Genomic DNA, 26276 nt, shown 5'->3' with positions numbered 1-26276 from the left:
AGTCACAATTTCGAGCCTACGGCTTTTCTACGTAGAGACCAACATTTGTTTTCAGTGGACCTTCCTCGGATGCAGTTTGTAAAGCGTAACTATTATTCTTCTACATGACGACCCACATTCTAAAGACTTCTCCGCACGCTCCGGAATTAGACCCTTTCCGTCAATTTTTCTATCAAAGTACTTGAACTCAACCTTGTCCAAATTCGTTTTCCTAGTGAAAAGAATTTTTCAGAAGAATTTCAGAATGCAACTCTTAGGTCTGGCCTAACCCCATATGCCATTTCCACCACTTTTTAGGTGTTGAGAGTTGATCAGTCTTGGATTTTGTCTGCATTCCTATTCTATGGAACTTATACAACATATGCCGGATTTTAATTTGTTTTATTTAGAAAAAGTGGGCCCGTTGTAATCTATAATCGTTATGGAGCGAGCAGTCCAATCTCCGTTAACCAGGTTAACGTTGGGACGCTTAGACCTGGCTCAAGACTTGCGCGGCTTTCATAAGAATATTCAGCCTATGGCTCGTCTACATAGTGACCAATACCTGTAAGCAATATGCTCTCTCTCCAGAATGTGATACTTCCTGATTGGGTTTCTTTCAGGTATATAACCTTGTAGGATATGTAAATCGTTCTGTTCACCGTTAAGACCTACTATTACTAAATTTTCCATAAGCATTCCATTTAGGAACAGAGGATACTTCTCTCATATCAATGAATGTGGTCCGATTTAAGTTTTATGCTTAATTATAGGGGGCCTCCTTTTTAATGCCGAGTCCGGAAGGCGTTCAGCATAGCGACAGCACTTGGTAGAGAAGTTTTAACATGACAGGATTCATCACATCACATTCATCACCGGGTTCTGAACCCAGGCATTCGGCGTCATAGGCGGACATGCTTACCTCTGCACTACGGTGGGACTCGAGTTAAGTATTTAGACTTTTTCGGTTTGAATCAATCATGTGTCATTTGGAAGACTTTCTTGGCTTTCCTGTAAGAGGCTATTTTAAATCTTCTCCTTGAGTGGTATTATACAGTGGTCTGAATGGGAAACTGTTAAAATTCCCCTATTAGTTGTTTTTCATTAAAGTGACCACTCCTTTTATTTAGCTCACTGAACTACTTCGTTCAGCTAGTTTACTTGTTCAGTTACTTCACTAGTACAGTTAGTTAATTAGTTCTCTTAGTTCACTGACTCAGTTAGTTCACTAGTGCAGTTAGTTTATTAGTTCAGTTAGTTAACTTGTTCAGTTAGTTCATAAGTTCTGTTAGTTCACTAATGCAGTTATTTCATTAGTTCAGTTATTTCATAAGCCACGTTTGCTTGTTCAAAAGTTGTTTAGTTTGTTCAACGGTTTATCTACTTCAGTAGTTCAATTAGTTCAGTTAGTTTAGTAGTTGGGTTAGTTCACTTAGTTCATTAGTGCAGTTAGTTCAGTTAGTTCTCTACATCAGTTAGTTCATTAGTTCAGGTAGTACACTAGTTCAGTTAGTTCAATAGTTCATATATTTCAGTTAGTTCATTAGTTTTGTTAGTTCGCTAGTTCAATTAGTTCCCCAGTTCAGTTAATACATTAGTTCAATCAGCTCATTACTTCAGTTAGTTCACTTAATTTACTAGGTTTGTTTGTTCTTTAGTTCAGCTAATTCACCAGGCCAGTGAAATCATTAGTTCAGGTCAATTAGTTCATTAGTTAAGTTTTTTTCAATTTGTTCAGTGGTGCAATGAGCTTTTAAACGAAAATCACCGTTCCAATTCTCAATAAAATGTTCATGGGCGACAACCGCAGAAGTGGTGATGAAGCATGGATAAATTTTATATAGATAACAAATTTGAACTTCGCACATAAACTGATAGGAGGCGCTTGTAAATTTAGATTAGAATTCTGCTCTCAATGGCATGTAGTTTGCGTCGTTTGCATTTTCTAAATATGCATTATTATTTCCCCGTGAAAGAAACTATGGCGTAGTGCACGTATCTAGGGTTTCGGCAGTGTTAGCTTCCAATATGTGTATCCTTCTTGCTTTATTTTGCTGAGCTTTTTTTTTCGGCAGAGCTGCTTGCTTTGAAGAAAAAATAAAATAATTACCGACACCTATAAGCTTGACATTTGCTGCTAAACTTTCAGAGCACAACAATTTCTATTATTTCAATTCTCTTTGATGAAATATATCCCAGGCTTGCCAAACACAATTCATGGTTGAGGGTATGAAGGATATTAGGCTCCGAATATTTGAAATTTGGTACAGCGATTTGTGGTAGACCCCTCGCAATCCATGTCGAATATGGTACAGATCAGTCTATATTCAAATATAGCTCCCATATATAGCGATTTAAGGTCTTGAACCCATAAATGGGGCATTTATTACTATTATTATTCAATTTCGCTGAATTTTGGTACATTAAGCTGAGTTAGCCCCTTCGAGGCCTCTGTCGTGTATGGTTCAGATTGGACCATGTTTGGTTATAGCCCCCATATAGACCGGTCATCCGTTTTAAATTCTTGGGCCCATAACTTAGGCTGCTTAGACTGAAATTTAAATAGTGAGTTGCACTAGACGCACACGGTGTGCAAAACAAATTCATTTCGAATCAAATTTTGATATATTAGTTGCCATAAAGGCTAATCTCCTGATTTAGGTGGTGGGTATCCAAGGTTCGGTAGGGCAAACCTTTTTTTTTTGTTCTTTTATTATTACTATCATATTTTGTAGTTTGTTTGTCTTCCATTGTATGCGATTTATTTTCCCTTAAATAATTTTGTCAACAAAATGTATCGCCGTTTTTTATCCTCTTTTTTTAAACTCTCAAGTTCGCCATTACTTGTTGACCTATTTCATTACCTGCGTTATGTTAAGTTACTTAAAAACACTTTGCTTTTTGCCATATTTTACCATTTTTTTTTTTGTTCCAAGCTCTTAACTTTTGCTAATAACTTTTCATCCTGTTTTCTTCGTTTCTATCATTAGTAAGCAGAGCATCAGAAGTAGTTTTAGTGAAGTAGCTGGCAGTGCTTAAGCATTCTTCTTCTTACAAGTGTCCATCGCAGTGTAATTTAATGCAAATCTATCAGCAACTATTCAGTTTTTTTCCTTCTTGAGCCATGGCCTTTTATGCTGAACAAAAAGCTACAAAACAAAAAATTAACTACAGGAAGATGAAGGGAAGAGATGATTATGTCCATAATTAGTGTTGTTTTACATTAATTATTTGCATTCTGTTGTTCGAGTACTCTGGGATGCTGCAACATAGTTACTCACTCAGGGATAATTGTATTTATTATTTTCTTAGCTCTTAAGACAAGTAAACGGAAAGCATTATTTATGCAAAGATTAAGAAGGATTGCTGCAAGAATATTTTTTTTGTTTTTAGTTAAATCTCCTTTGTTAAAACAAAGAAAAGGACAATCCAATTAAATATTGTTGAGTGAATTCACTTTCATTTAAAAGCGTTTTTATAAAAGAATTTTTGAACAAACTTCACTGTATGATACGAAATGCTTGTTTTGCTAAAATGCGTCATGAATCTATTGAAAAAAAAACAAGAATAAAATAAGCTGCTGGACAGATGAACGACAGACACATGATATCCAGGCATTTTTATATTAAACTAGCCGCTGGACTAACTGCTGGACAGATGAACGACAGACACATGATATCCAGGCATTTTTATATTAAACTAGCCGATCCGGGCCCGATGGGTGGCCACCCAGACACTTTGCCTTTAAAGTAAACATTAGCTTCGTGCTCTACTCTCAAATACATTTTATATGAACCTCATATTGCCATGATCGGTAAATAAATTCTTTTTTTGGGTGGGGTGGATTCTAGGATCTTTGTCCTGAAAATGAGTAATGACTCTTCAATTGTATATCAAATTCGTTTTGAGCTCTATATTGTCGTAATTGGTCTTTATATTCATTTAGCGGATTTTGGGCGGTCCCCGAGGCAACCGGCCCCAACAATAGAAACCATGTTTTTGCTTGTTTCTCTTTCGAGATTGGAGATTTTCTTTGCAAATGGAAAAGGAAAGCCAGATGTCGCCACACACACCAACCACTATGGAAAACGTTTCGTCTTTGGTAAGAAGACTTTTCAACCATATTAGGTGTGATGGATTCACGGCCCTTGAAGCCATCGCACCTAATATGGTTGAAAAGTTTTCTTATGTGACTTATATAATATATACAATATGTGACTTATATATTGTGTTGCCCAAAAAGTAATTGCGGATTTTTCATATAGTCGGGGTTGACAAATTTTTTCACAGCTTGTGACTCTGTAATTGCATTCTTTCTTCTGTCAGTTACCAGCTGTGACTTTTAGCTTGCTTTAGAAAAAAAGTGTAAAAAAAGTATATTTGATTAAAGTTCATTCTAAGTTTTATTAAAAATGCATTTACTTTCTTTTAAAAAATCCGCAATTACTTTTTGGGCAACCCAATATATAAGTCACATATTGTTATAGTTGGTAAATACGTTCGATAAGGGAGGTATTTTGGGCTGGTGCGGCCCCCAAACACATGTCTCTTCAATAGGATATCAAATTCTTTTTGAGCTCTATATTGTCGTGATTGGTCTTTATATTCATTTGGCGGATTTTGGGCGGTTCCAGAGGCCTCCGGCCCAACAATTGAAACCATGTTTTTGTTTGTTTCTCTTTTGAGATTGGAGATTTTCTTTTCAAATGGAAAAGGAAAGCTAGAGATCGCAACACATCAACCACTATGGAAAAATTTCGTCTTTGGTAAGAAGACTTTTCAACCATATTAGGTGTGATGGCTTTACGGCCCTTGAAGCCATCACACCTAATATGGTTGAAAAGTCTTCTTACCAAAGACGAAATTTTTCCATAGTGGTTGGTGCAATGAAAATCTCCAATCTTGCAAAGAAAATCTCCAATCTCGAAAGAGAAATAAACAAAAACATGGTTTCTATTGTTGGGGCCGGTTGCCTCGGGGACCGCTCATCCGCTAAATGAATATAAAGACCAATTACGAAATATAGAGCTCAAAGCGAATTTGATATATAATTGAAAAATCATGTGTTTGGGGGGCCGTCCCACCCCAAAATACCTCCCTTATCGAACGTATTTACCGACTATGGCAATATGTGACTTATATAAAAGCTATTTGAAGTAGAGTACGAAATTGATACTCATTTTCAGGACAAAGATCCTAGGGTCCATCCCACCCTCAAAAAGAATTTATTTACCGATCATGACAATATGAGGTTGGTTTGTTAAAATTCTATTTATTGCGAAAACGTCTCTGTGATACAAATACCACATTAACCACGCTCGACAACCCTGGCTATTAGCTATACTTTTCGCAATGCATGTGTTTTTGTGTATTGACAGATTTTTTGTCTGCAACAATTACACTACTTTCATGGAGCGCATGATTCTGTGCAACTATTGGAAGTTGTATTGATGGCTACGAACTAATGCTTGATGGCTACGAACGCAACAGCTCGAACGAACGCTGTTGCTCCGTGTGCTCAGGTTCGAATCCCGGTCGAGCTCTGCCGATTTTTTTTCGTTAAGGCGAAGATTTTTAAATTTCACAATTTTTGCTTGTTTCTCTTTCGAGACGAGCTCAGTGATCGAAGATTTTCTTTGCAAATGAAAACATGTTTTGTTTTTGGAGACTGTAATAGTGCCAGAAAATTTCGAACGAGTCGCATTAACAATCTCCGAGATCTGGTGTTTTTGAAATCTAGGGTAATGAGAGGAGCTTTTTAGGGTAGGGATGACACCTCAGACATATCGACTTATATACGGATACCAAATTCTTGCTCCATTTCCAAAGCGCTTGAGCCCCATATCGACATGGTCGGTAAATATAAACCGTTGGGTGGGTGTTTTGGAGCTGCGGCAGCCACCGGCACTTTGCCTTGAGAATTGATATCAAATTTGATCTTTACTCCCAAATACCGTTGAGTTGAGCTCCATATTGCCATTGTCGGAAATGAAGTTCAGTTCCGTTTTCTACTCTCAAATACCTTTCATTTGAGTCCCCTATTGTCATAATGGTTCAATTAACCTATTTGACGTATTTTTAAAAGAAAAAGCGCCGCCTATACTTTAACCAAATTTTTAATGTCATATTCGTAATCTACTCCTAAATACCTTTCATTTGAGTCCCATATAGCCATGGTGGGATAATATACCCATATTTGGGGCAGGGGCGACCTTCCATTACTTGGACCCAATTTTGTATGCCATATTTGTAATCTACTGCAGAATACTTTTCATTTTAGTCCCAAATACCCGCTAGGTACTTGGAACCATATTTTAATGCGACATTCGTTTTCTAGTCTCCAATACCTTTCATTCGATACCCATATTGTGCCTAGCGTCCGCTTTTGATTTTGGGTTTGAGGTAAGGGGGAGAGTGCGCCCCCCATCCGATATCAAAAAATTAATTTTATAGCCTATGTTTCCTTCAACACAAACCTATAAAGTCTGTGAAAATTTTAAGAAAATCGATTTAGTCGTTTTAGATTCTACGGAACAAACCGAATCCCATACAGTCATGATTGGTTAATATGCCCATTTGCGGCATCTTTGGGAGGGGGCCTAGCGTGAACCCCTATACTTCGATCTGATTTTGCATGCCAGATTCATAATCTTCTCCCGAATACCATTCATTTGAACATCATATTGATATGAAAGTACAATTTGTCTACTTGGAGGAGATTTGAGGTTAGGGCGACTTTTTGGATCCTCGGATCCAATTTTTAAACCATGTTCGTATTCTACTCGTCAATACCTTTTATTTGATACCCATGTTGTATGGGTCCATTTTTGATTTTAGGTGGTGTTTTTGGGGTAAGGGAAAGGGTCAGTCCCCTTTCCGTTTCCTATAGCTAATTTGATGTATAATGAAATGGTCAGAGATTTTTTACGATTTTACTGATTTATTAATTTGGACTACAATATATTTGCCATTTATGCCTTCTTGATAATAAACAACATTTAATGCTAATTTTTCATTTGTCTTTTATTTCAGGTATTTATCTATAGCTTAACAAAATATTATTGAAGAGAAGGTAAAGGTAGGTCAAAATTTCTTAGAACTCTTTATGGTTTTCCCTATTGTTTTTGTTTTATTACTATACTTTTATTCTCCAGTTAAAAAATTCTCTAACGCCTCAAGTTATGCTTCATTTTTTGATTATTTACGATTTTAAAATGTACCCTACACATTTTATGAATGTTTTTTTCTCCCTTCAAACTTGTCTACCTATCATTTCTTTTTTCAGTTTCCTTTTTTTTTGGAAGCATAACATCTAATTTTCTATTGTGGTTTTGTTCTCTGGTAGTGGGTTTGTGATATTTTGCTCCTGTTGGTATGCAATGGTTTTTCGATTATTTGTAGTTTTGATTACTATTTTATATCCGGCATTTTAAAATAAATATACTTCCGTAAGAACTTGTGCGGAAATGTATCAAACACACATAAACACGTTCAAATTTATATGACGATATCGAAGTCATACACCGAGAAAAAAAAAATAAAAACAAAATTTAAACCAAACATTTGAAAAATTTCCAATTTAGTTTGGCCTTTTCAAAAATTAAATAAAATGGAAAATATCAGAATAAATTTTTTTTAGGTATTAAATATTTAACATGTAAACATTTTTTTCAGGGCTTGCCGGTGCACTCTCTTAAGAGAATATAGGCAATGCTAAGCATATTTTCAAATGGCTCTAAAAGTTTGAATCAAAATATAAAACAAGTAAAAACGTGCTAAGATCGACCGGGCCGAATCTTATATATCCTCCACCATAGATCGTATTTGTCAAAGTCTTTGGCCGATATCTCTTTACTTGCAAACAAAGGATAATGGATACAAATTGCTATGCTATTTCAGCGATGCGAAGTTATGAACCGATTGGGGCCATACTTACTTTGTCTATTGGAGATCAAAGTTGAATTCATTGTGGAAATTGCAGCCAAATCGGGTAAGAATTGCACCTTATAGTGGCTCAAGAAAGGAGATCTGTTTATATGGAAGATATATCAGGTTATGGACTGATTCAGGCCGCATTTAAAATACAAATATGGAGTTAAAATTTGGGTCCAAGTACTCAAGAAGTCGTCCTAACCCTTAAACTCCTTCAATTAGACAAATTGAACTTTCATATCAATATGGGGCTAAAATGAAAGGTATCCGAAAAATGATTACGAATTTGGAATTTGGATCGAAGTATAGGGGGTCACCCCCTTCCCCCAAAATCCCCCAAAGGGCATTTTAACCAATCATGACCATATGGGACTCGGTTTGTTTGTTTGTTCCATAGGCTCAAAAACGACTGAACCGATTTTCTTACAATTTTCGCAGATTGTGTACATTGGTCTGGAAGGAAACATAGGCTATATAATTTTTTGATTTCAGATGTGGGACGGACCCTCCGCCTTATCCCAAATACACTACCCAAATCAAAAGTGGGCGATAGCACAATATGGGTACCCAATGGAAAGTATTGAAGACTAGACAACAAATATCGTATTAACATTTGAGTCCAAGTACCCAGTGGCCCGCCCCAACCCCAAAACTCCTCTAAACAGATATATTCGACGCTCATGTCAATATGGGGCTCAAATGAAAAGTATTCGGCAATAGATTACAAATATGGTATACAAAATTGTGTCCAAGTAATGGAGGGTCGCCCCAACTCCAAATACCCCCATATGGGCATATTAGCCGACCATGGCTATATGGGACTTAAATGAAAGATATTTAGGAGTAGATTGAGAATATGACACTAAAATTTGCGTTCAAGTCTAATTGGTGATTTTTCTCCTAAAAATATTTACGTCATGTAGGTTAATTAACCCATCATGACAATATGGGATTCAAATGAAAGCTATTTGAGAGTAGAAAACGAAACTAAACTTTATTTCCGACCATGGCAATATGGCGCTCAAATCAACGGTATTTGGTATCTATTTTCAGGGCAAAGTGCTGGTGGCCGCCGCAGCTCCAATACACCCTCCAACCGGTTCATATTTACCGACCACGGCAATATGGGGCTCTAATTAGGGCGATTTGGGATTGGAGCACAAATTTGATATCCATATTTGAGTCGAAATGTATGAGGTTCCATCCCTCCGCCAAAAATCAGTTGTCATTACCCTAATTTGCAAAAACACTTGATCTCGGAAATTGGCAATGCGATTCCTTTACAATTTGTTTGCACTCTTACAGTCACCTAATACAAAACATGGTTTCTATTGTTGGGGTCGGTTGCCGCGGGGACTGCCCAAATCCCGCCAAATGGATATATAGACAAATCACCACCATATAGAATCTCAAACGAAATGTGCTTGAAAACAAAAATGAATTTGTATCCAATTGAAAAGTCATGTGTTTGGGGGGCGCCCCACTCCAAAATACCTCCCCAATATGTGACTTATATAAAAGCCATTTGGGAATAGAGTACGAAATTGATACTCATTTTCGGGACAAAGACTCTTTGGTGTTCACCCCACCCTCAGAACTTATTTACCAATCATGCCAATATGGGGCTCATAGAAAAATTATTTGAGAGTATAGCGCGAAGCTTAGCTTTACTTCAAGGGCTGAGTGTCTGGATGGCCACCCAATCCCTGAAATACCCCCTAAACTGGAAATATTTTCCAATGCGGTAGTATAGGATTCAAAACAAAGGCATTTGGGAGTAGAGTAAAAATTTGCCCATGAACCAAAAAGGGGTAAACTTCTCACACATATTGGGTTGCCCAAAAAGTAATTGCGGATTTTTCATATAGTCGGCGTTGACAAATTTTTTCACAGCATGTGACTCTGTACTTGCATTCTTCCTTCTGTCAGTTATCAGCTGTTACTTTTAGCTTGCTTTAGAAAAAAAGTGTAAAAAAAGTATATTTGATTAAAGTTCATTCTAAGTTTTATTAAAAATGCATTTACTTTCTTTTAAAAAATCCGCAATTACTTTTTGGGCAACCCAATAAATGAGTGCTTTCTCCTCAGAGGTGTCGCAATCCGTCTGAGTCTGAGGAGAATTTTTTACATGATCATGCATGGTATGGTACATCGCAAATGTCGCCAGGATTAAGAGGGGATAATCATCGCCTTAAATTCTTTCCAGGATTCGAACGCAGGCGTTTAGCGGCATGAATTTGATATCCATATTCAGGGCAAAGTGTCCCCACCGAAAAAAGTTTAAGGGGAATAAAGAAAGTGCAGCGGAGCGGGCCCGGTTCGGCTGGTTTTAAATAAACAAATAACAAACAACAGGTTTAAATGTTGTGCTCCTCTCCAAAACAAAATCCACCACACGTGTGGTGGTCATGTTGACGTCGGCAGGCGGAGCTTGCCAGGTTGATAAAGGAATAAAATGAATGCAAAGGCCATAGAGCGGTGTTGGAGTTTGTCTGAAGAGATATTGCTCAGTGAAAAGCTTACAGCTAACAGTCTGGTAGTTGTAGTTGAGATTTCACATAGGATTTGTGCTTATGATCTCAACTATAAGTACTACGAACAACAGGATGTGAACTGTAGGTCGGTCAGACGGACGGGCATAGTTCACGATGGTGCCGAAGAGATAAAGAAACCCAATTATCGAAGAAACCCAATTACCAGTGGGGTGACATGTGTCCTGCCTTGTCCGAGAAACTGGCAATTTCTTTTCTTCAAGATTCATTTAACAATTTCTCCTTTGGGTGTTGCAATCGCTTGGTCATTAAACTCGACTTGAAAAACAATAAAACAGAAATTGACTCGCATGACCGGCTGTTAAAAAGCCAAACAGATGAAAAAGATTTTTTTTTATTAATTTTATTTTTTTTTTTATTTTTTTTATTTTTAAATTTTTATAAAAACTTCGTAATAAAAAAAATTTTTTTAAATGTTGTAATAAATTTTTTTTTTTTGCTGACTTTTAATAGGTTTTTTGCTATTCTTTGAATACAAAGCATTAAACAGAATGGCTAATAGCGGGACAATATCTTGTAATGGAATCTCCGGAACAAAAATTAAAATTGCTTTGAAAGAACCCTAAAATATATTATTTCAACAAATTTTCCCCATTTTTTTCACGGTATACGATACACACGATGAAACCTACCGGTGAAAATGTAGGTCATCCAATCTAACTTTCAACACGTTTTCAAAAGTTTTAAGGTTTTTCACCATTGTTCCCAAATGATCTGCATAAATTTCTCTAGACATTTATTTTGGGCTGGCACGTACAAACATTTTCGAAAATTAAATCACAAGCCCACTACTATCGCCGACCAAATCAATAGAAGCGTTAATAATGAGTTTTGTGTAAATGCATAGGCCTAAAAAAAAACATCATAATATTCATGAGTTTTACTGAGCCATACAGCACTTCCTTTGTTAGTGATTGCCAGTTTAAGGACCATTCATCATCTATTGCGTAGATTTATATCCGTTCAATCCAATGCCTACAAACAGAACTATTTGAAAATGCCTTTGCAAAAAATGCAATTAGTGGGGTATATCCATTTCACCCTCATCCTCATTCAAAATGAATATGAGAATGGTCTAATAAAATGAATAAAAGCTAGAGGTGTAGTTGAATGAAGGGCCATGGAGAAACTGATTGGCTGTACTGTACACTGACTGTATTAATAGTGGCATGAATACTATGGGTCTTTTACATTAAATACAGCTAGGGAGAGTGTGTCTGTGGACATAAAAGCCAATGAAACATTCATTTGACTGGCAACTAAAAATGAAATGAAGATGAATGAATCGTATTGAATGAAATGGAATATGAATGTCGTAGCAAATAGTCAAATCAGAAGCGTCTTTTGTTCTGCAAAGAGATGATTTTATGAAAATTTTTTTCAAAAAAAAAAAAAAAATTCAAAATTTTCTTTAACAAATATTGAAAATTTAATTTTTTAAAATTATTTTTTAATTTCTATTTTATAAAAATTTTGTAAAGTTTTTTTCTTTAAAAAAAAATTTCAAAATTTACTATAGAAAATTTTATCAAAATTTTTGTTATGTGGAATATTTTGTCCAAATTTTTGTTATGTAGAAAATTTTGTCAAAATTTTATTTCTGTAGAAAATTTGGACAAAGTTTTATTTATATAGAAAAATTTGTCAACGTTTAATTTCTAAAGAAAATTTTGTAAAAATTTTATTCAAAGAACATTTTTCCCATTTATTTATAAAAATGTTGTCAACATTTTATTTCTGTAGAAAATATTGTTAAACATACTTCCATAATTTTTTTTTAATTTTTTGTAAAGTTTTATTAGTCAAAATTTTATTTCTATAATATTTTTTTAATTTTTTTTTTTAATTTTTTGTCCAACATTTCTTACAAAAATATTCGTCCAGCCCCTTTTAAAATTTTTTTTACGCCTGTGTTTGAAATTTATGCTACTTCATAGTAGGGTCATGATAGTCCTCTTTGATGCTATCAATCATAAATATTTTCTAATTAATGTTGACCTTAAACAAAGTTCGATGGTTCTAAAGTTTCCTCTCAATTCTAAGAAGCTATCTAAAACAAAGTTGAATCGAAAGGAATCATGGCAAAGGAATCTACGACTTTTAATGCTGAACATTTTGGAAATTTTCGAAATCTTTTATTTTTTATTTTTTTAATTTGTAAACCTTAAATGGTTCCATATGGCTTCAAATGTTTTTAGATATTTTTTTCGCAAACATCTCCCCTTGCCGTGTCAGGCAAATATGTACGATAAATATTATCAAACATTGACCAAAAGAATTTCCTTTGAGTTCTTTAGGAATCATTTTGAAGGACGCCTCTTGCAAAAAAAAAATAAAAAATATTTGGTGAAGACTTAAAGCAAATTTCCTGGGAATACTAAAGATTCCATTATTGGCATTATTCTGTAGAATTTCATGATTTTAGTTGTAGCCCCTAAACCACCTCCTTTTCCTCCTTCGTTTCCTGCCCCTCCTCTAGAGTGTAGACCATAAAACATTCTTTGATTAGCTTTCTTCCTTTTGTTGCCTATCTTGTATTTGGTTGATGATAAATTTTGGCTTCGCTTCGACAAATTCTTTGTTGCTGCCGCATTTCGGTTGCTGTGGTTTTATTTCACAATCGTAAAATTCCTGCCATAATTCTCTTAAGACTCGAAGCATATTTTAGCTCTATGTTAACTACAGACCGGAAGGATGAAGCAGTATACTCTGGTGTATTTATTTAAATGGTAAATATAAACTGCTCGGTAAATACCCATTAAATTCAGCATTTTGAGAGGAGCACTAACTAACTAACCAATAGAAATAGGGTGTTCTTAAAAGGTTTGATAGTCTTTTAACAAATCTTTGAAAATTTTTATTAAATGTAGTTGTCAATTTGATTGCTTGCAAAACTAATGCAGACTGTAAGCTATCTCAAAAATATTTTGTACATTGTTTGATTTTCTGTTAAAATCGTTATATGGACTAATATTTCATGGCGTTTCGGTGATATTTTTAACTTCCCACAGAGTTTGCGTCAATATAGGGTATTTAAAGAGGTCCCTCGTTTCTCATGGGGTTAAAATAAAATAACAAAAATAATTGATAAAAATAAGTTATCCATAAATATTGATATTTGAAAAACAAACAAAAACTGAAAAAAAAACGATGGCTGATAAATATAGATAAAATTGATCAGTGATAAAAATCGATAACTGATAAAAAATAGATCTATGATAAAAAAGATAGAAGATAAAAATCGATAACTGATAAAAATTAATCTATGATAAAAATCGATAGTTGATAAAAATCGATGATTGACAAAAGTCGATAATTTACAAAAATCAATCAGTGATAAAAAGCGATAATTGATAAAAATTGATAATTCATAAAAATCGATACTTAATAAAAATCGATACTTGATAAAAATCAATTATTTGTAAAAATCGATGATTGATAAATATCGATGATTGATAAAAATTGATAATTTATAAAAATCAATCAGTGATAAAAAGCGATAATTAATAAAAATCGTTGATTGATAAAAATCGATGATTGATAAAAATCGATGATTGACAAAAATCGATAATTGATAAAAATCGATAATTGATAAAAATCGATAATTGATAAAAATCGATGATTGACAAAAATCGATGATTGATAAAAATCGATGATTGATAAAAATCGATACTTTATAAACATCGATAATTGATAAAAATCGATGATTGAAAAAAATCGATTGTTGATAAAAATCGATAATTGATAAAAATCGATCATTAATAAAAATAGATTATTTATAAAAATCAATCAGTGATAAAAACGCGACAATTGATGAAAAATGATCATTAATTAAAATCGATAATTGATAAAAATCGATATTTGTTAATAATCTATATTGGATAAAAATTGATCATTGATAAAAATAGATAATTAATAAAATATCGATCATTGATAAAAATCGATATTTAAAAAAATCGGTATTTAATAAAAATTCGATATTTAATAAAAAATCGATAGGTGATAAAGCTCGGTATTTGATAAAAACCGATAATTGAAAACTCGGTGTATGATAACAGTCGATCATTTATAAAAATCTGTATTTGATAAAAACCGGTAATTGATAAAAATCAATCAATGAAAAAAATCAATAATCGATAAAAATCGATAATTGATAAAAATCGATCATTGATAAAAATCGATCATTGATAAAAATCGATGATTGATAAAAATCGGTCATTGTTAAATATCGATAAATGATATAAATCGATGATTGAAAAAAATCGAAAAATCGATCATTGATAAAAATCAATGATGTTGCTCCCGTTATAAAAACCGATAAATCTCCATAATCAATAATAATTGGTAATCGATATAAATTGAATGAAATTTTTATTTGCAATGATATAACTCGACTATCAATCAAATTCGTAAATATTGATCATCAAAAAAATCTATTTGTATTATCATTAATCGATAAAAATCGATTAAATTTAAACATGAATTTTACAATACTGATTGATATGAGAGAATACTTTAAACTTTAATCGAAGAAAATTTGCAATTTCACAAACAAAATGCAAATTTTGCCATGAACATTCCCATTAAGGAACAGGGGCACTTCTCTTTGGGGAAAAGTTGTTACATGGTTGCCATGCATGGCATAGTACCTCACTAATGTCGCCAGCAATAGGAGGGGAAAAACACAATTGAACTTTTTTTGGATGTTCTCGCCAGGATTCGAACCCAGGCGTTCTGCGTCATAGGCGGACATGCTAACCTCTGCGCTACGGTGGCCTCCAATTCCCATTTCACAAACAGCTCCCTTTTTCTATTTTGTCTTTGTAAGCTATTTTTGAACCTTTCCTCCCCTTAGGACTCGTATTTCCCTGATCCTCCTTAAGTGTTTAAAGCTCCAAATAGTCTTTCAATCTCATTTTAATAATTATCTCCATTTCCAATGTGCTTTGCGTTTGTTCTATCACAGCTTTCTCAGCATTTGTCCGGTATTTTATTTTATCATTGTGGTTCACACACATTCACTGAATATTGTATATCGACAAACTCTACCTTCCATCACTCTAAATTAACAAAAATTATGCCCCCTTTACACAAATCCATTGAAAACAGAAAATAAATCAGAGCAAAACTGGAATAAATCATAGACGAAAACATAAGATGTTGTTTCCCTCCTACCTTGGTCCTCCTTCACATTTTTTCTCGCATTTTTCCATTTATTCTCATTCATTCATTTTGAGGCGCGTCGAGTTGTGGTACATGAATGATTATTTTTATATCAACTTGTGCCTGTTATATGAACATTTATTTATTTATTTACGTCCTTATTTGTGTGGATATGTGTGCATTTGTGTGCTTGTATTGTGTAAAGGCAAAAATATATATTTTCATTGAATGGAAATGCCATTGAGCTTTTTATCCTTCTAATAAAATAGTGCAAAATGAACATAGGGCATGAGTGATAAAGGGCTGGGGCTTGAGAGATTGTAGTACACGTGGAATTAAATTGAAGATATGTAACAAATGCAAAAAAACAAATGTTAAATTAGTAATTTAAATATATATAAATCGAATCGATAACCGATGAAAAAACCCATAACCGATACAAATCGATTATATGAATAAATCGATAACTGACAAAAATTGATCATCGAAATACTTAGGCTGTTTAAAGTCGCATCTTGGCCCACTCTTGATTTGAAACGATAAATTCGATTATCGATGAAATTAAGTAATATTTTCATCGAATGGAAATGCCATTAAGCTTTTTATCCTTCTAATAAAACCAGTGCAAAAGGAACATTCGGCATGAGTGCTAAAGGGATGGGGCATGAGAGATGGTAGCACACGTGGAATTAAATTGAAGATATGTAAAAAATGCAAAACAAAAGATTAAATTGGTAATTTAAATATATATAAATCGATAGCCGATGAACAAACTGACAAACGATACAAATCGATAACCGATAAAAACCGATAACAGTTAAAATCGATAACCGATAAATCGAATGGAAATGCCATTAAGCTTTTTATCCTTCTAATAAAACTAGTGCAAAAGGAACATTCGACATGAGTGCTAAAAGGGTGGGGCATGAGAGATGGTAGCACACGTGGAATTAAATTGAAGATATGTAAAACATGCAAAACAAAAGACTAAATTGGTATTTTAAATATATATAAATCTATAGCCGATGAAAAAACCGACAAACGATAAAAATCGATAACCGATAAAAATCGATAACCGATGAAAATCAATCATCGAAATACTCAGGATGTTTAAAGTCGCATCTTGGCCCACTCTCAAGTTGAAACGATTAAGTCGATCTTCGATATTATTCAGTAATCTATATATCGATAACCGATAAAATAAATCGATAACCGATAAAAATCGAAAGCCTATAAAAACCAATCATCGAAATACTCAGGATGATTAAACACGCATATTGGTCCACTTTTAAGTTGAAACGCTAAATTCGATTATTGATATAATTCAGTAATCTATAAAAGCGGCGATCGATAAACATTAATAAACTATCAGGGATGTTTTCTTTCAATCACATTTTTTTCCAAAAGAAAAATAACTTTATTTTGTTTCTTTCTCGACCAATGCAATTTTTTTCATGTGTATTAAAGTATTTTATTGTACTTATATGAAGAAAATGGAAATCACAGTAATGGGGATGAAAAGAAGAAAAAATCATTTCATGTGTACCACGATAATGTATGCATTTTATTAAACCAACACAATTGAGAGCTTAATAAAATATCAAAATCAAATGAAATACCACCTCCCCTTCAACAAAAAGAAAAAATACCAAAAATAGTAAGGAAAGGCCAGTTAGCTTCTCCAAACATATATCGGTCACTCTTGGTTATTTTATTTTTATTTATGAATGGCAAAAGTCAAATAGAACAGAAAAAGGACTCCTGTGTGTGTTGGTAGGGACATACACAAGCACAGAAACATATACACATGTTGGAATGTATTAAAATAAATCCTATGAATAGCAGCTCTTCAAGAGTCATTTATTAAAATAAATGGCTGTGTTAAGTAGCTCGACTTTGTTCGTTATATGTTCTTCTCTTGCTGATGTAGCTGCCACTACTGCTGCTGCTGCTTTTGCTGTTGCTGAAAAATCGGAATATTGTGGCAAGGACCGATTAACCAAATAAACCATCCAAGTGAATTTGGTTGTGTGAGCCATAGAATTGGGTCTTTTTAACCAGGAAAGCTAGCACGTACCATGTTAAATTTACTAAAAGCATAGGGGGTTTGTATTCACCTCTACTACTCAGTGATGAATGTCAGTTTAAGATTTAAAAGTATTTATTTGTTAAATGTACAGTAAGGACGGAAGGATGATAGAGAAGCGTCAGAGAGCTATGCAAGGAGGGACACAGACAAATGGATTAAAGACTTAACTGATTAATGATGTGACCAAGAGACATTTGGAGGTAGGGGTTGTTAAGTGGTTAAAAATATTTTTTATTTTCGTCCTATGTTAGTATTTTTAAATTCTATAAAGAAACAGATTGTGGATAAGTGGCAAACTCAGTGGAACATTTTCTCAAAGTGCCAGTATCAATGTCCATCAACCTAAAATCCACAGCTTGGACTCGAACAGAATCTCTTCAATTATATAAAAACGCTAAATGTAGGCCGAAACATTCTTTTGAAGTTTGGTCTTAGACAAAATTGAACATTTTGGAAAAATATGCATACAATTGGGTATTGTACGGCTGCAGACCGGTTCTCTCTTTCTTTTACAAATGGAACAAATAAAAAGGCGTTAAGTTCGATCGGCCCGAACTTTGGATAACCACCACCTCAGGAATATATGTAAACCGCCTTTCGTCATAATCCGGTAAAAAATGCATAATTTATGCACCCATAGCAGCTATATCGAAATATAGTCCGATTTGGACCAAATTCGACACGGATATAGAATGGGGTCCAATAAATACAAGTCTCTTTTCAATTTTGGTTCGATATTGGTCTTTTTGGCAGCTGCATCCAAACATAGACCGATCTGAACCATATAGAACACGGATGTCGAAAAGCCTTACATAAGTCACTTAGTCAAATTTCAGCGAAATCGGATAATAAATACACCTTTTATGGGGCCAAGACCTTAAATCAACAGATCGGTCTATATGGCAGCTATATCTAATTCTGGGCCGATCTGGGCTAAATAAAAAAGGGATTTCGAGTTGCTTAACAAAACTCACTGTCCTAAATTTCAGTTCAATTTTCATATCTTCATTTTTAAAGTGGGTAGCGTGATTTCAACGGACAGACAGACGTGCGAACATGGCTAGATAGTCTTAGATTTTTACGATGATAAAGAATATATGTACTTTATAGGGATATAATGGATATCATCTCACCATTCACATTTACGTTACGATTCGCATCATCTTTGAGGAAGTACGGTCCAATGATGCCACCAGCCCATAAACCGCACCAAACTGTGACCTTTTCTGGATGCATTAGTAGCTCTTGCAATGCTTCTGGCTGATCTTCAGTCCAAAATCGACAATTCTCCTTATTTACGTACCCATTGAGCCAAATATGAGCTTCTTCGTATAATGGAAGAAACGCGTGATGAACTTTCTTAACAGGGCACTCATTTTTATAATAAAATTCAATCATTTGCAAGCGTTGTTCGTTCGTAAGAAGATTCATGGTTTTATTATAGATCAAACTGCAGATGCTTGACAGTGAAACAAAGCACGAAACATGCGTGAGCTGTTTAAACCAGTATTGCCAAAAAGATAGTGGCTAAAAAACACCCTTTATATTTGTACCCTACACCATTACTATGGTACAGGGAAGCGTGTCCACAGGTTGCGTTTACCGGAACGCTCCTTACGGAGTAGTTGCTACTGCAGCCGCGGACAATTAGCGGTATCGTTTGGAGAGTCTGAGAGGGAGGGCGGCACCGGTTCTTGCTTAAATACTGAGTGCTTATGATGATCGATATGACAATGCGAGTTATTTGCGCTAAAAAATCACCCTTTGTATTTATACCCTACACCACTACTATAAATACAGAGAATAAGCATAATGAGAGACTCAGAATCACTTTCTGATTCGATTTAGCTATGTCCGTCTGTACCCCTATCTGTCTCTCTGCCTGCCCATCTGCCTGTTTGTCTGTCCGTCCGTCTATCCTTCTGTCGAAAGTACGCTAACTTTCGAAGGAATAAAGCGCGTCCACAGGTTGCGGTTAGTGAAATGCTCCATTCGGAGTAGTTGAAACTGCAGTCGTAGACAATCAGCGGTTTCGTTTGGAGAGTCTGAGAGGCCGGGCGGCACCGGCTCTTGGTTAAATACTGAGTGCCTGTGATGACAATGCGAGTTATTGGCGCCTTTCAATAACCAATGGCCATTATGTGCCTGCGGCGATCGGTCCTATGGGCCGTAACGAGCTTGCTCCCCCTAAAATCTTATCTTATCCGCTTCATCTATATATTGGCTTAAATGTAAGCTGATTTTGTAAGTCCAAACATAACCTTTAAAAAATTTGGATTCGATTCCGACTTGATTTAAATGACTTTCTCATTTTTTACGCTAACGTGTTTCCAAGTTATCGATTTCTCCTCGATATTCCCTTTTTTATTGCCATGCTTTACAAATTTACCTTTTAAAATACATTTACAATTCTTTCACACGTTCCCAATTCGTATTCATTGATGCGTGGCAGAACAATTAAAATGTTACATCAATTATTCCTTTCCCTATTCGATTCTCACTTCAATACAGTCAACACCCCATGGATTTCCCTGCAGACATAAGAGTAATTGACAGTTTTAGAATTTTTGCCCTTTCTATGTAAACGTTCCCCCCTCTCACTTGGGTTGTTAAACTGTATCCTACTGTGTGTGCGTGTGTGTGTGTGTGCGAGAATCCAACACTTTATTGATGGGTTAAGTGTGCTATGGTTGGGGTTCATCAACTTCATCATTGTATTCGTCGCCATCATCATAGTCACCCGGCATAAGGATGATGGCTTCATCGAAAATATCATCATCATCATCACTAACACAACATCGATAACAGCTGACACACACATATACAAACGATATGTGCCAACACAGTTTATCATTCCAGGGGACTTCTGCAGAAGTTTTATGAAATCTCAAATGTAGGTTTAAGTACACACACACAAAAAAAACAATCAAGTCATTTAATAAAAATTTCCCTAACTATTTAATTAAACATTGATTGAGTGAGTATTGAAACAACTCTAAAATTTCTGTTTCTGTCCTTCTACATTTTAAAGATTTTTTTGTTTAATTAAACTTGCTCTGTTGCCACATTTTCTTCTGTGTACTTTGTTTGTGGTTATGAGGTTGTTATAGAAATGCTGTTACTATTGCTAGTGATTGAATGATGATATAACTGCTGCTGCTAGTCATATCATCATTGTTGCTGTAGTTGTAGTAGTTTTTGCTGTTGCCACTTTTACACTTCAACTGTTGACTTAATAAAGCAACATAAATAACAAACGCTAGCTATACCACTTTATAAACAAAGTATTTTTTTTATAGACAAACAAAAACATTTGCCACTTTCGAACTTATTTACATACTTATACACAGACCTGCAGACAGACAGACAGACATACTTCATGTACATGTTCTCTACATGTACAAATTTGCATAGCCATGTTCGCTTTCCCTCTCACTCTCTTCAGTATTCTCCACCACAGATTAAATCGCTTTGCTGTTGTACCACCCAACTCTCATTCATTCACTTTGATGGTGAACTTTTTTTATAAACTTAAAGCATTTACAGGCTCTCTTATACACACACACATAGACACTCAAAACAAATTACATTCCCAAAATAGTCCATCAATGAGAAAATGCGTTGTCTTTAGGGTTGCCATATGTAAGGATTTTGGACTAATTTTGGCAATTGTTTAAAGTCAACAAAAATTTGCAAACAATATATTTTGCTTAGAACATTTTTTTAACCTTTCATTGAGCATTTATTTCTGCGAACTCGCATATCATATGCACCTTTTAGTGGCCCAAGAACTTCATTTCCAATGTTGTACTATAGAGCGTATGATTGATAATAATTTTTTAGTATGCCAAGAAAAACTGGCATAAAATAGTTAATTTTTAAGCGATTTTGAAAATGTATGATTTTTTTGAGTAAACAACCTCCGGAGCGTATTCTTTGTCAAAATGTCCGTCTAGATTTTCGTACAAGATAGACGATTTTGAAACTTAATTTGTCAGTCCGTCTATCTTCTCTAAGTAGAATATTAGGTTAGGTTAGAAACATTTGCAAAATTTTATTTTTATAGAAACTTTTGCCAAAATTTTATTTCTAGAAATATGGTCGGATCTTCACTCTATTCTGCACTGAAGTCGAGGGCCCTAACACAATTCCAATTTTGTACCGTAGAGCGTATGATTGATAATAATTTTTTAGTATGTCAGTAAAAACTGCCATAAATGAGTTAATTTTTCAAGCGGTTTTTAAAATTTATAATTTTTTGAATAAACAACATCTAGATGGTGTTCTATGTCAAAGTTTTCGTACTAGACGATTTTGAAACTTAAATTGTCAGTCCTTCTATCTTTAGATAGAAGGTGATGATTTTAACATGTCCCACGCCACTTAACCAGTAGTCGGCTTGTTGTGCATTCTTGGAAACGGAAAATAATCTCGAAAAAGGCTCATCACGGGATAATTGTGAGCACCATACAAATTGGAATTTATAGCTTTAATATGTGTGGTTCTCATTGTTATCATTATATTAGTTCGAAAACGGAGAAATCTTCTTCCCCACATGTACTACACATGCTATTTCTTGTCGCATCTATTTTGCACATATCAGCCCACCATCCAATATGTTCCCCGTAAATTTTGTCAACATTTTATTTCTACAGAAAATTTTGTTAAAATATTTAAAAATTTCTTAAAATTTTCTCCGACATTTTATTTCTGTAGAAAATTTTGTCAAAATTTTATTTCTTACACAATTTTGATAGAATATATTGTAAAAATTTTATTAAAAAAAAATTATAAATTTTTTTCTGCAGGACAATGGGGCCAACTAAAAGGCTACTGGATACACTAGGAATTATTTTTGGTATATCAATTTTGTTTGGTGAACAAACATCATATCCCTATTTAGAGGGTTAGTAGTAGCATTTGAAGTGCATTTTCCAGTCAGCTACAACTGCTGCAATAATGCTAACTTTTGTCTGTGTCTAACAGAAGAGCTTTTGAATATTCATACGGTTCTATTGTATATTTGTTACATTAGGATGGATTGTTGTTTTGAAGTTTTGGCTTTTTTTTTTAAATTAAAGTTTTTGTGAAAAAAGATAATTTGGTTGTAATCAATGGTGGAGGGAATATACGATTCGGCCCCGACAACATTACGTTCTTACTAGTTGTATTCCACCCTAACGTTTTTCATTACATTAAAGCGTCTCATTCCCTTATAACGTATTAAACTATTTTTCATTTTACTTTTACTTTTATCGTAATATCACATACCTCGCAATTGATAAGTCATGCAAGCAAACGAGGAGAGTATAAACATTTTTGTCTGAATTAAACGTTTTTGTTCTTAGGACAAACCTGAAAATATGCCACAAGTTTTACAAGTCATGCATTTTTTTTTTCATTAATTCTGAAAATTACTAATTTTTATCTTAATAAACAGCTAAAATCAAACTATCACATTGCCATCAACAAGAAAAATATTTCTATCTTAAAATCTTGCTACAGTTTTTAAAACTCTAACATAGTATGCTTTGCATTAAAGTCAATAGCAAGAATTTTGCATACCAATGACATAGTTATCATTATGCAATAATACAAAATTTAAATAATATCTAGCCTAAATGTATGCAATATATATCTAAAAACAGCAATATCTTTAAAATTAAATTCTATGAACATGAACATTCCATTAACGAACAGGGACAAACTTCTCACATTTCAATGAGTGCTGTCCGATTCAAGTTTATGCTCAGTAATAAGGGGCCTCCTTTTTATAGCCGAGTCCGAACGGTGTGCCGCAGTGTGACAGCTCTTTGTGGAGAAGTTTTAACATGGCTGCCATACGAAATTGTACAGTACCTCCCAAATGTTGTTAACATTAGGAGGGGATAATCACCGCTGACAATTTTCATGATATTCTCGCCAGGATTCGAACCCAGGCGTTCAGCGTCATAGGCGTACATGTTTACCTCTGCGCTACAATGGCCTAGTCTTTATATGTATTTCTAAAGCAGGACCAAAAATATAATTTCTGTCCTAAAATTATGCCACAATTTATAAAAACCTATTTTATGGTATTATTTTTATAAATCCCGGAAATTATGCAAAAGATTTTCATTGTAGTCAACTGCAAGAATGGTGCATATCTATCACATAGTTGTCATTAAAAATGTATTCCCGAATGTATGCAATAATTTTCACAAATTCTGAAAATGATGGGATAATTTCCACCAATCCTGAACATTATGCTTTAAATTGTTATGATCAAATTTAAGATAATAATATCTAGCCTAAATTATGCAGCAGTATGTAAACCATGAAACATTTTACAGTATCTAAAAATCGTAGAGAAATTAGATTGTCAATTATCAATTTCATGATTTTCGCGAATTTTTTTGTTTACTATTAAGTCTTTAAATGTACTATACATAAAAGTAGGCTTTGAGTTTTAAACAATTTTGAACTTAAAGTATGCAATAGTTTTCACATTTTCTGAAAATAATGCAATAAATTTTCATATATCCTGAGAATTATGCAATAAATTTTCACATATACTGAAAGTTATGCAATACATTTTCGTAATTGAAATCAAAACTAAATATAGCCCAAAATATGCAACAACACTTAAACACAAAAAGACTTATCTTTTAAATTTTCAAACCTGAAATCCATTTGAACGTATTCTATTGGAATGGATAGCGTTTACTGTTAAGTCATCGCAATGCTAACCTAAAAGTATGCTACAATTTTTACCCTTATGACTCTTACCTCGTATTTGCAACTAAAATTCATAAGCCTCTGCAAGGCATGATGAAAGCTCTCATGCTTTCAAAGCATTCAATATCACCAACTTCACTTTAATTAGCAATTTCAAAATGAATTTTCAACGCATAGGTTTATGCATAATTTCGCCTCTCACTACGGAGTGGGGCTAAAGTTTGAAAGTTAAGTTGGGTTATTAAAACCGAAAATTTGAAGCATTTTTCAAATCATGCCAACGAAACTTTCTCAATCACTTTATTTATGCTTAAAGGGAAAAGAAAAATTCTTGGTTCACAGCAATATTACAAAGTTTTTAACTTTACGTTGGAATTTTATTTAAGGAGAGCATTTATGTGCATGTATTTATCACAAATTCATTATTCATTACCCTCTAGGATATGCCTTTATATTGTTTGGCTTATTTATTTATTTTGCCATTAGTTTCTAATATAAATGACCCCTATTAGGCCATTAGAGTTGTTGATTGTTCTTGACTGTTCTTGACACATACAGTATTTTATTTGTAGTATCTCTTCGCATCCATTTGTGTTAAGCCCATAAAACCCTTTTAGCTCATTCATTCTTCTTCCCATATCGTCCTCATTTCATGGCATTTAATTGAAATGAATCCTAATACGTTATTGAAATCATTAACAAAGGCAATGTTGAATGGATGAAAGCATTTGAGTCTCTATTATGGTGTTGGTAAATGAAAATGTTTGCAAAGTCATTTGGATTACGGTAGATGATGATGATGATAATGACGATGCATCATGAGTTTTGGGTCACGAAGAATATTTCCATGGAAATGACACTTTAACAAATATGAAGGTATATGGAGCATGGGCAATAAACATTAAGAAAAATTACTCATGAAAAAAAAAAATTCTAAAAATTTTCTTACAAAAAAAGAATGTTCAGAAAATTTTAATAAAAATTTAACAAAATCTTCTAATTTATAAAAATCAATTTGTGTTTGTTTGTCGGTTTGTTCTGTATAGACTCAAACTTAGCTGAACCGATTACCTTGACATTTTCACAGATTGTGTAGGTTGGTCTGGAATGCAACATAGGCTATATAATTTTTGATATCGAAAGGCGAGTGGACCCTCCCCCTTATCCCAAAAGTACTACCCAAAAATAGAAGTGGACCGATCGGGACAATATGGGACTCAAATGAAAGGTATTCAGGAGTAGAGTGCGAATTTCATAGTGAAAATTGAGTCTTAGTAACTGGGGGGCCGCCCCAACCCCAGAACCCCCTAAAATACGTTAATTGGACGACCATGACAATATGGGACTCTAATGAAAGGCATTCGGGAGTAGACTACGAATATGGTCAGGAAAAAGGAATATGCTTTATAATTTGTTGTTAACGGAAGGGGGCGGACCCTCCCCCTCATGCCCAAAACACCACCCTCAATCAAAAATGAACCGTTTGAGATAATTAGACATCAAATGAAAGGTATTGAAGAGTGAATTATGAATATGGTATTAAAAATTGGGTTCAAGTACCCAAGAAGTCGCCTTAACCCCAAAATTTCTAAAAGCAGACAAATTGAAAGTCTATATCAATATGGGGCTGAATTGAAAGGTATTCGGGAGTAGATTAGGAATCTGACAAAAAATTCTATAGAAATACAATTTTGACAAAACTTTCTATAGAAATAAAATTTTGACAAAACTTTCTATAGAAATAAAATTTGAAAAAATTTTCTATAGAAATAAAATTTTGACAAAATTTTCTATAGAAATAAAACTTTGACAAAATTTTCTATAGAAATCAAATTTTGACAAAA

The 26276-nt window shown here is 34.0% G+C and overlaps 2 protein-coding genes across 3 annotated transcripts in view; one reads left to right on the top strand and one right to left on the bottom strand.

Annotated features, from left to right (window-relative positions):
* The window catches only part of LOC106085135 (nuclear pore complex protein DDB_G0274915), a 422983-nt gene that overhangs the window by 8705 nt on the left and 388002 nt on the right, over nucleotides 1-26276 (bottom strand). The gene's annotated exons all lie outside the window — the stretch shown is intronic.
* Nucleotides 1-26276, top strand: part of LOC106085136 (actin-histidine N-methyltransferase) — an 81083-nt gene that overhangs the window by 21711 nt on the left and 33096 nt on the right. The window lies entirely within an intron of this gene.

This window comes from Stomoxys calcitrans, chromosome 4 (assembly GCF_963082655.1).
Source record: "Stomoxys calcitrans chromosome 4, idStoCalc2.1, whole genome shotgun sequence".
In the NCBI taxonomy this organism is placed as follows: domain Eukaryota; kingdom Metazoa; phylum Arthropoda; class Insecta; order Diptera; family Muscidae; genus Stomoxys; species Stomoxys calcitrans.
This window is presented reverse-complemented; position numbering and strand designations above follow the sequence as displayed.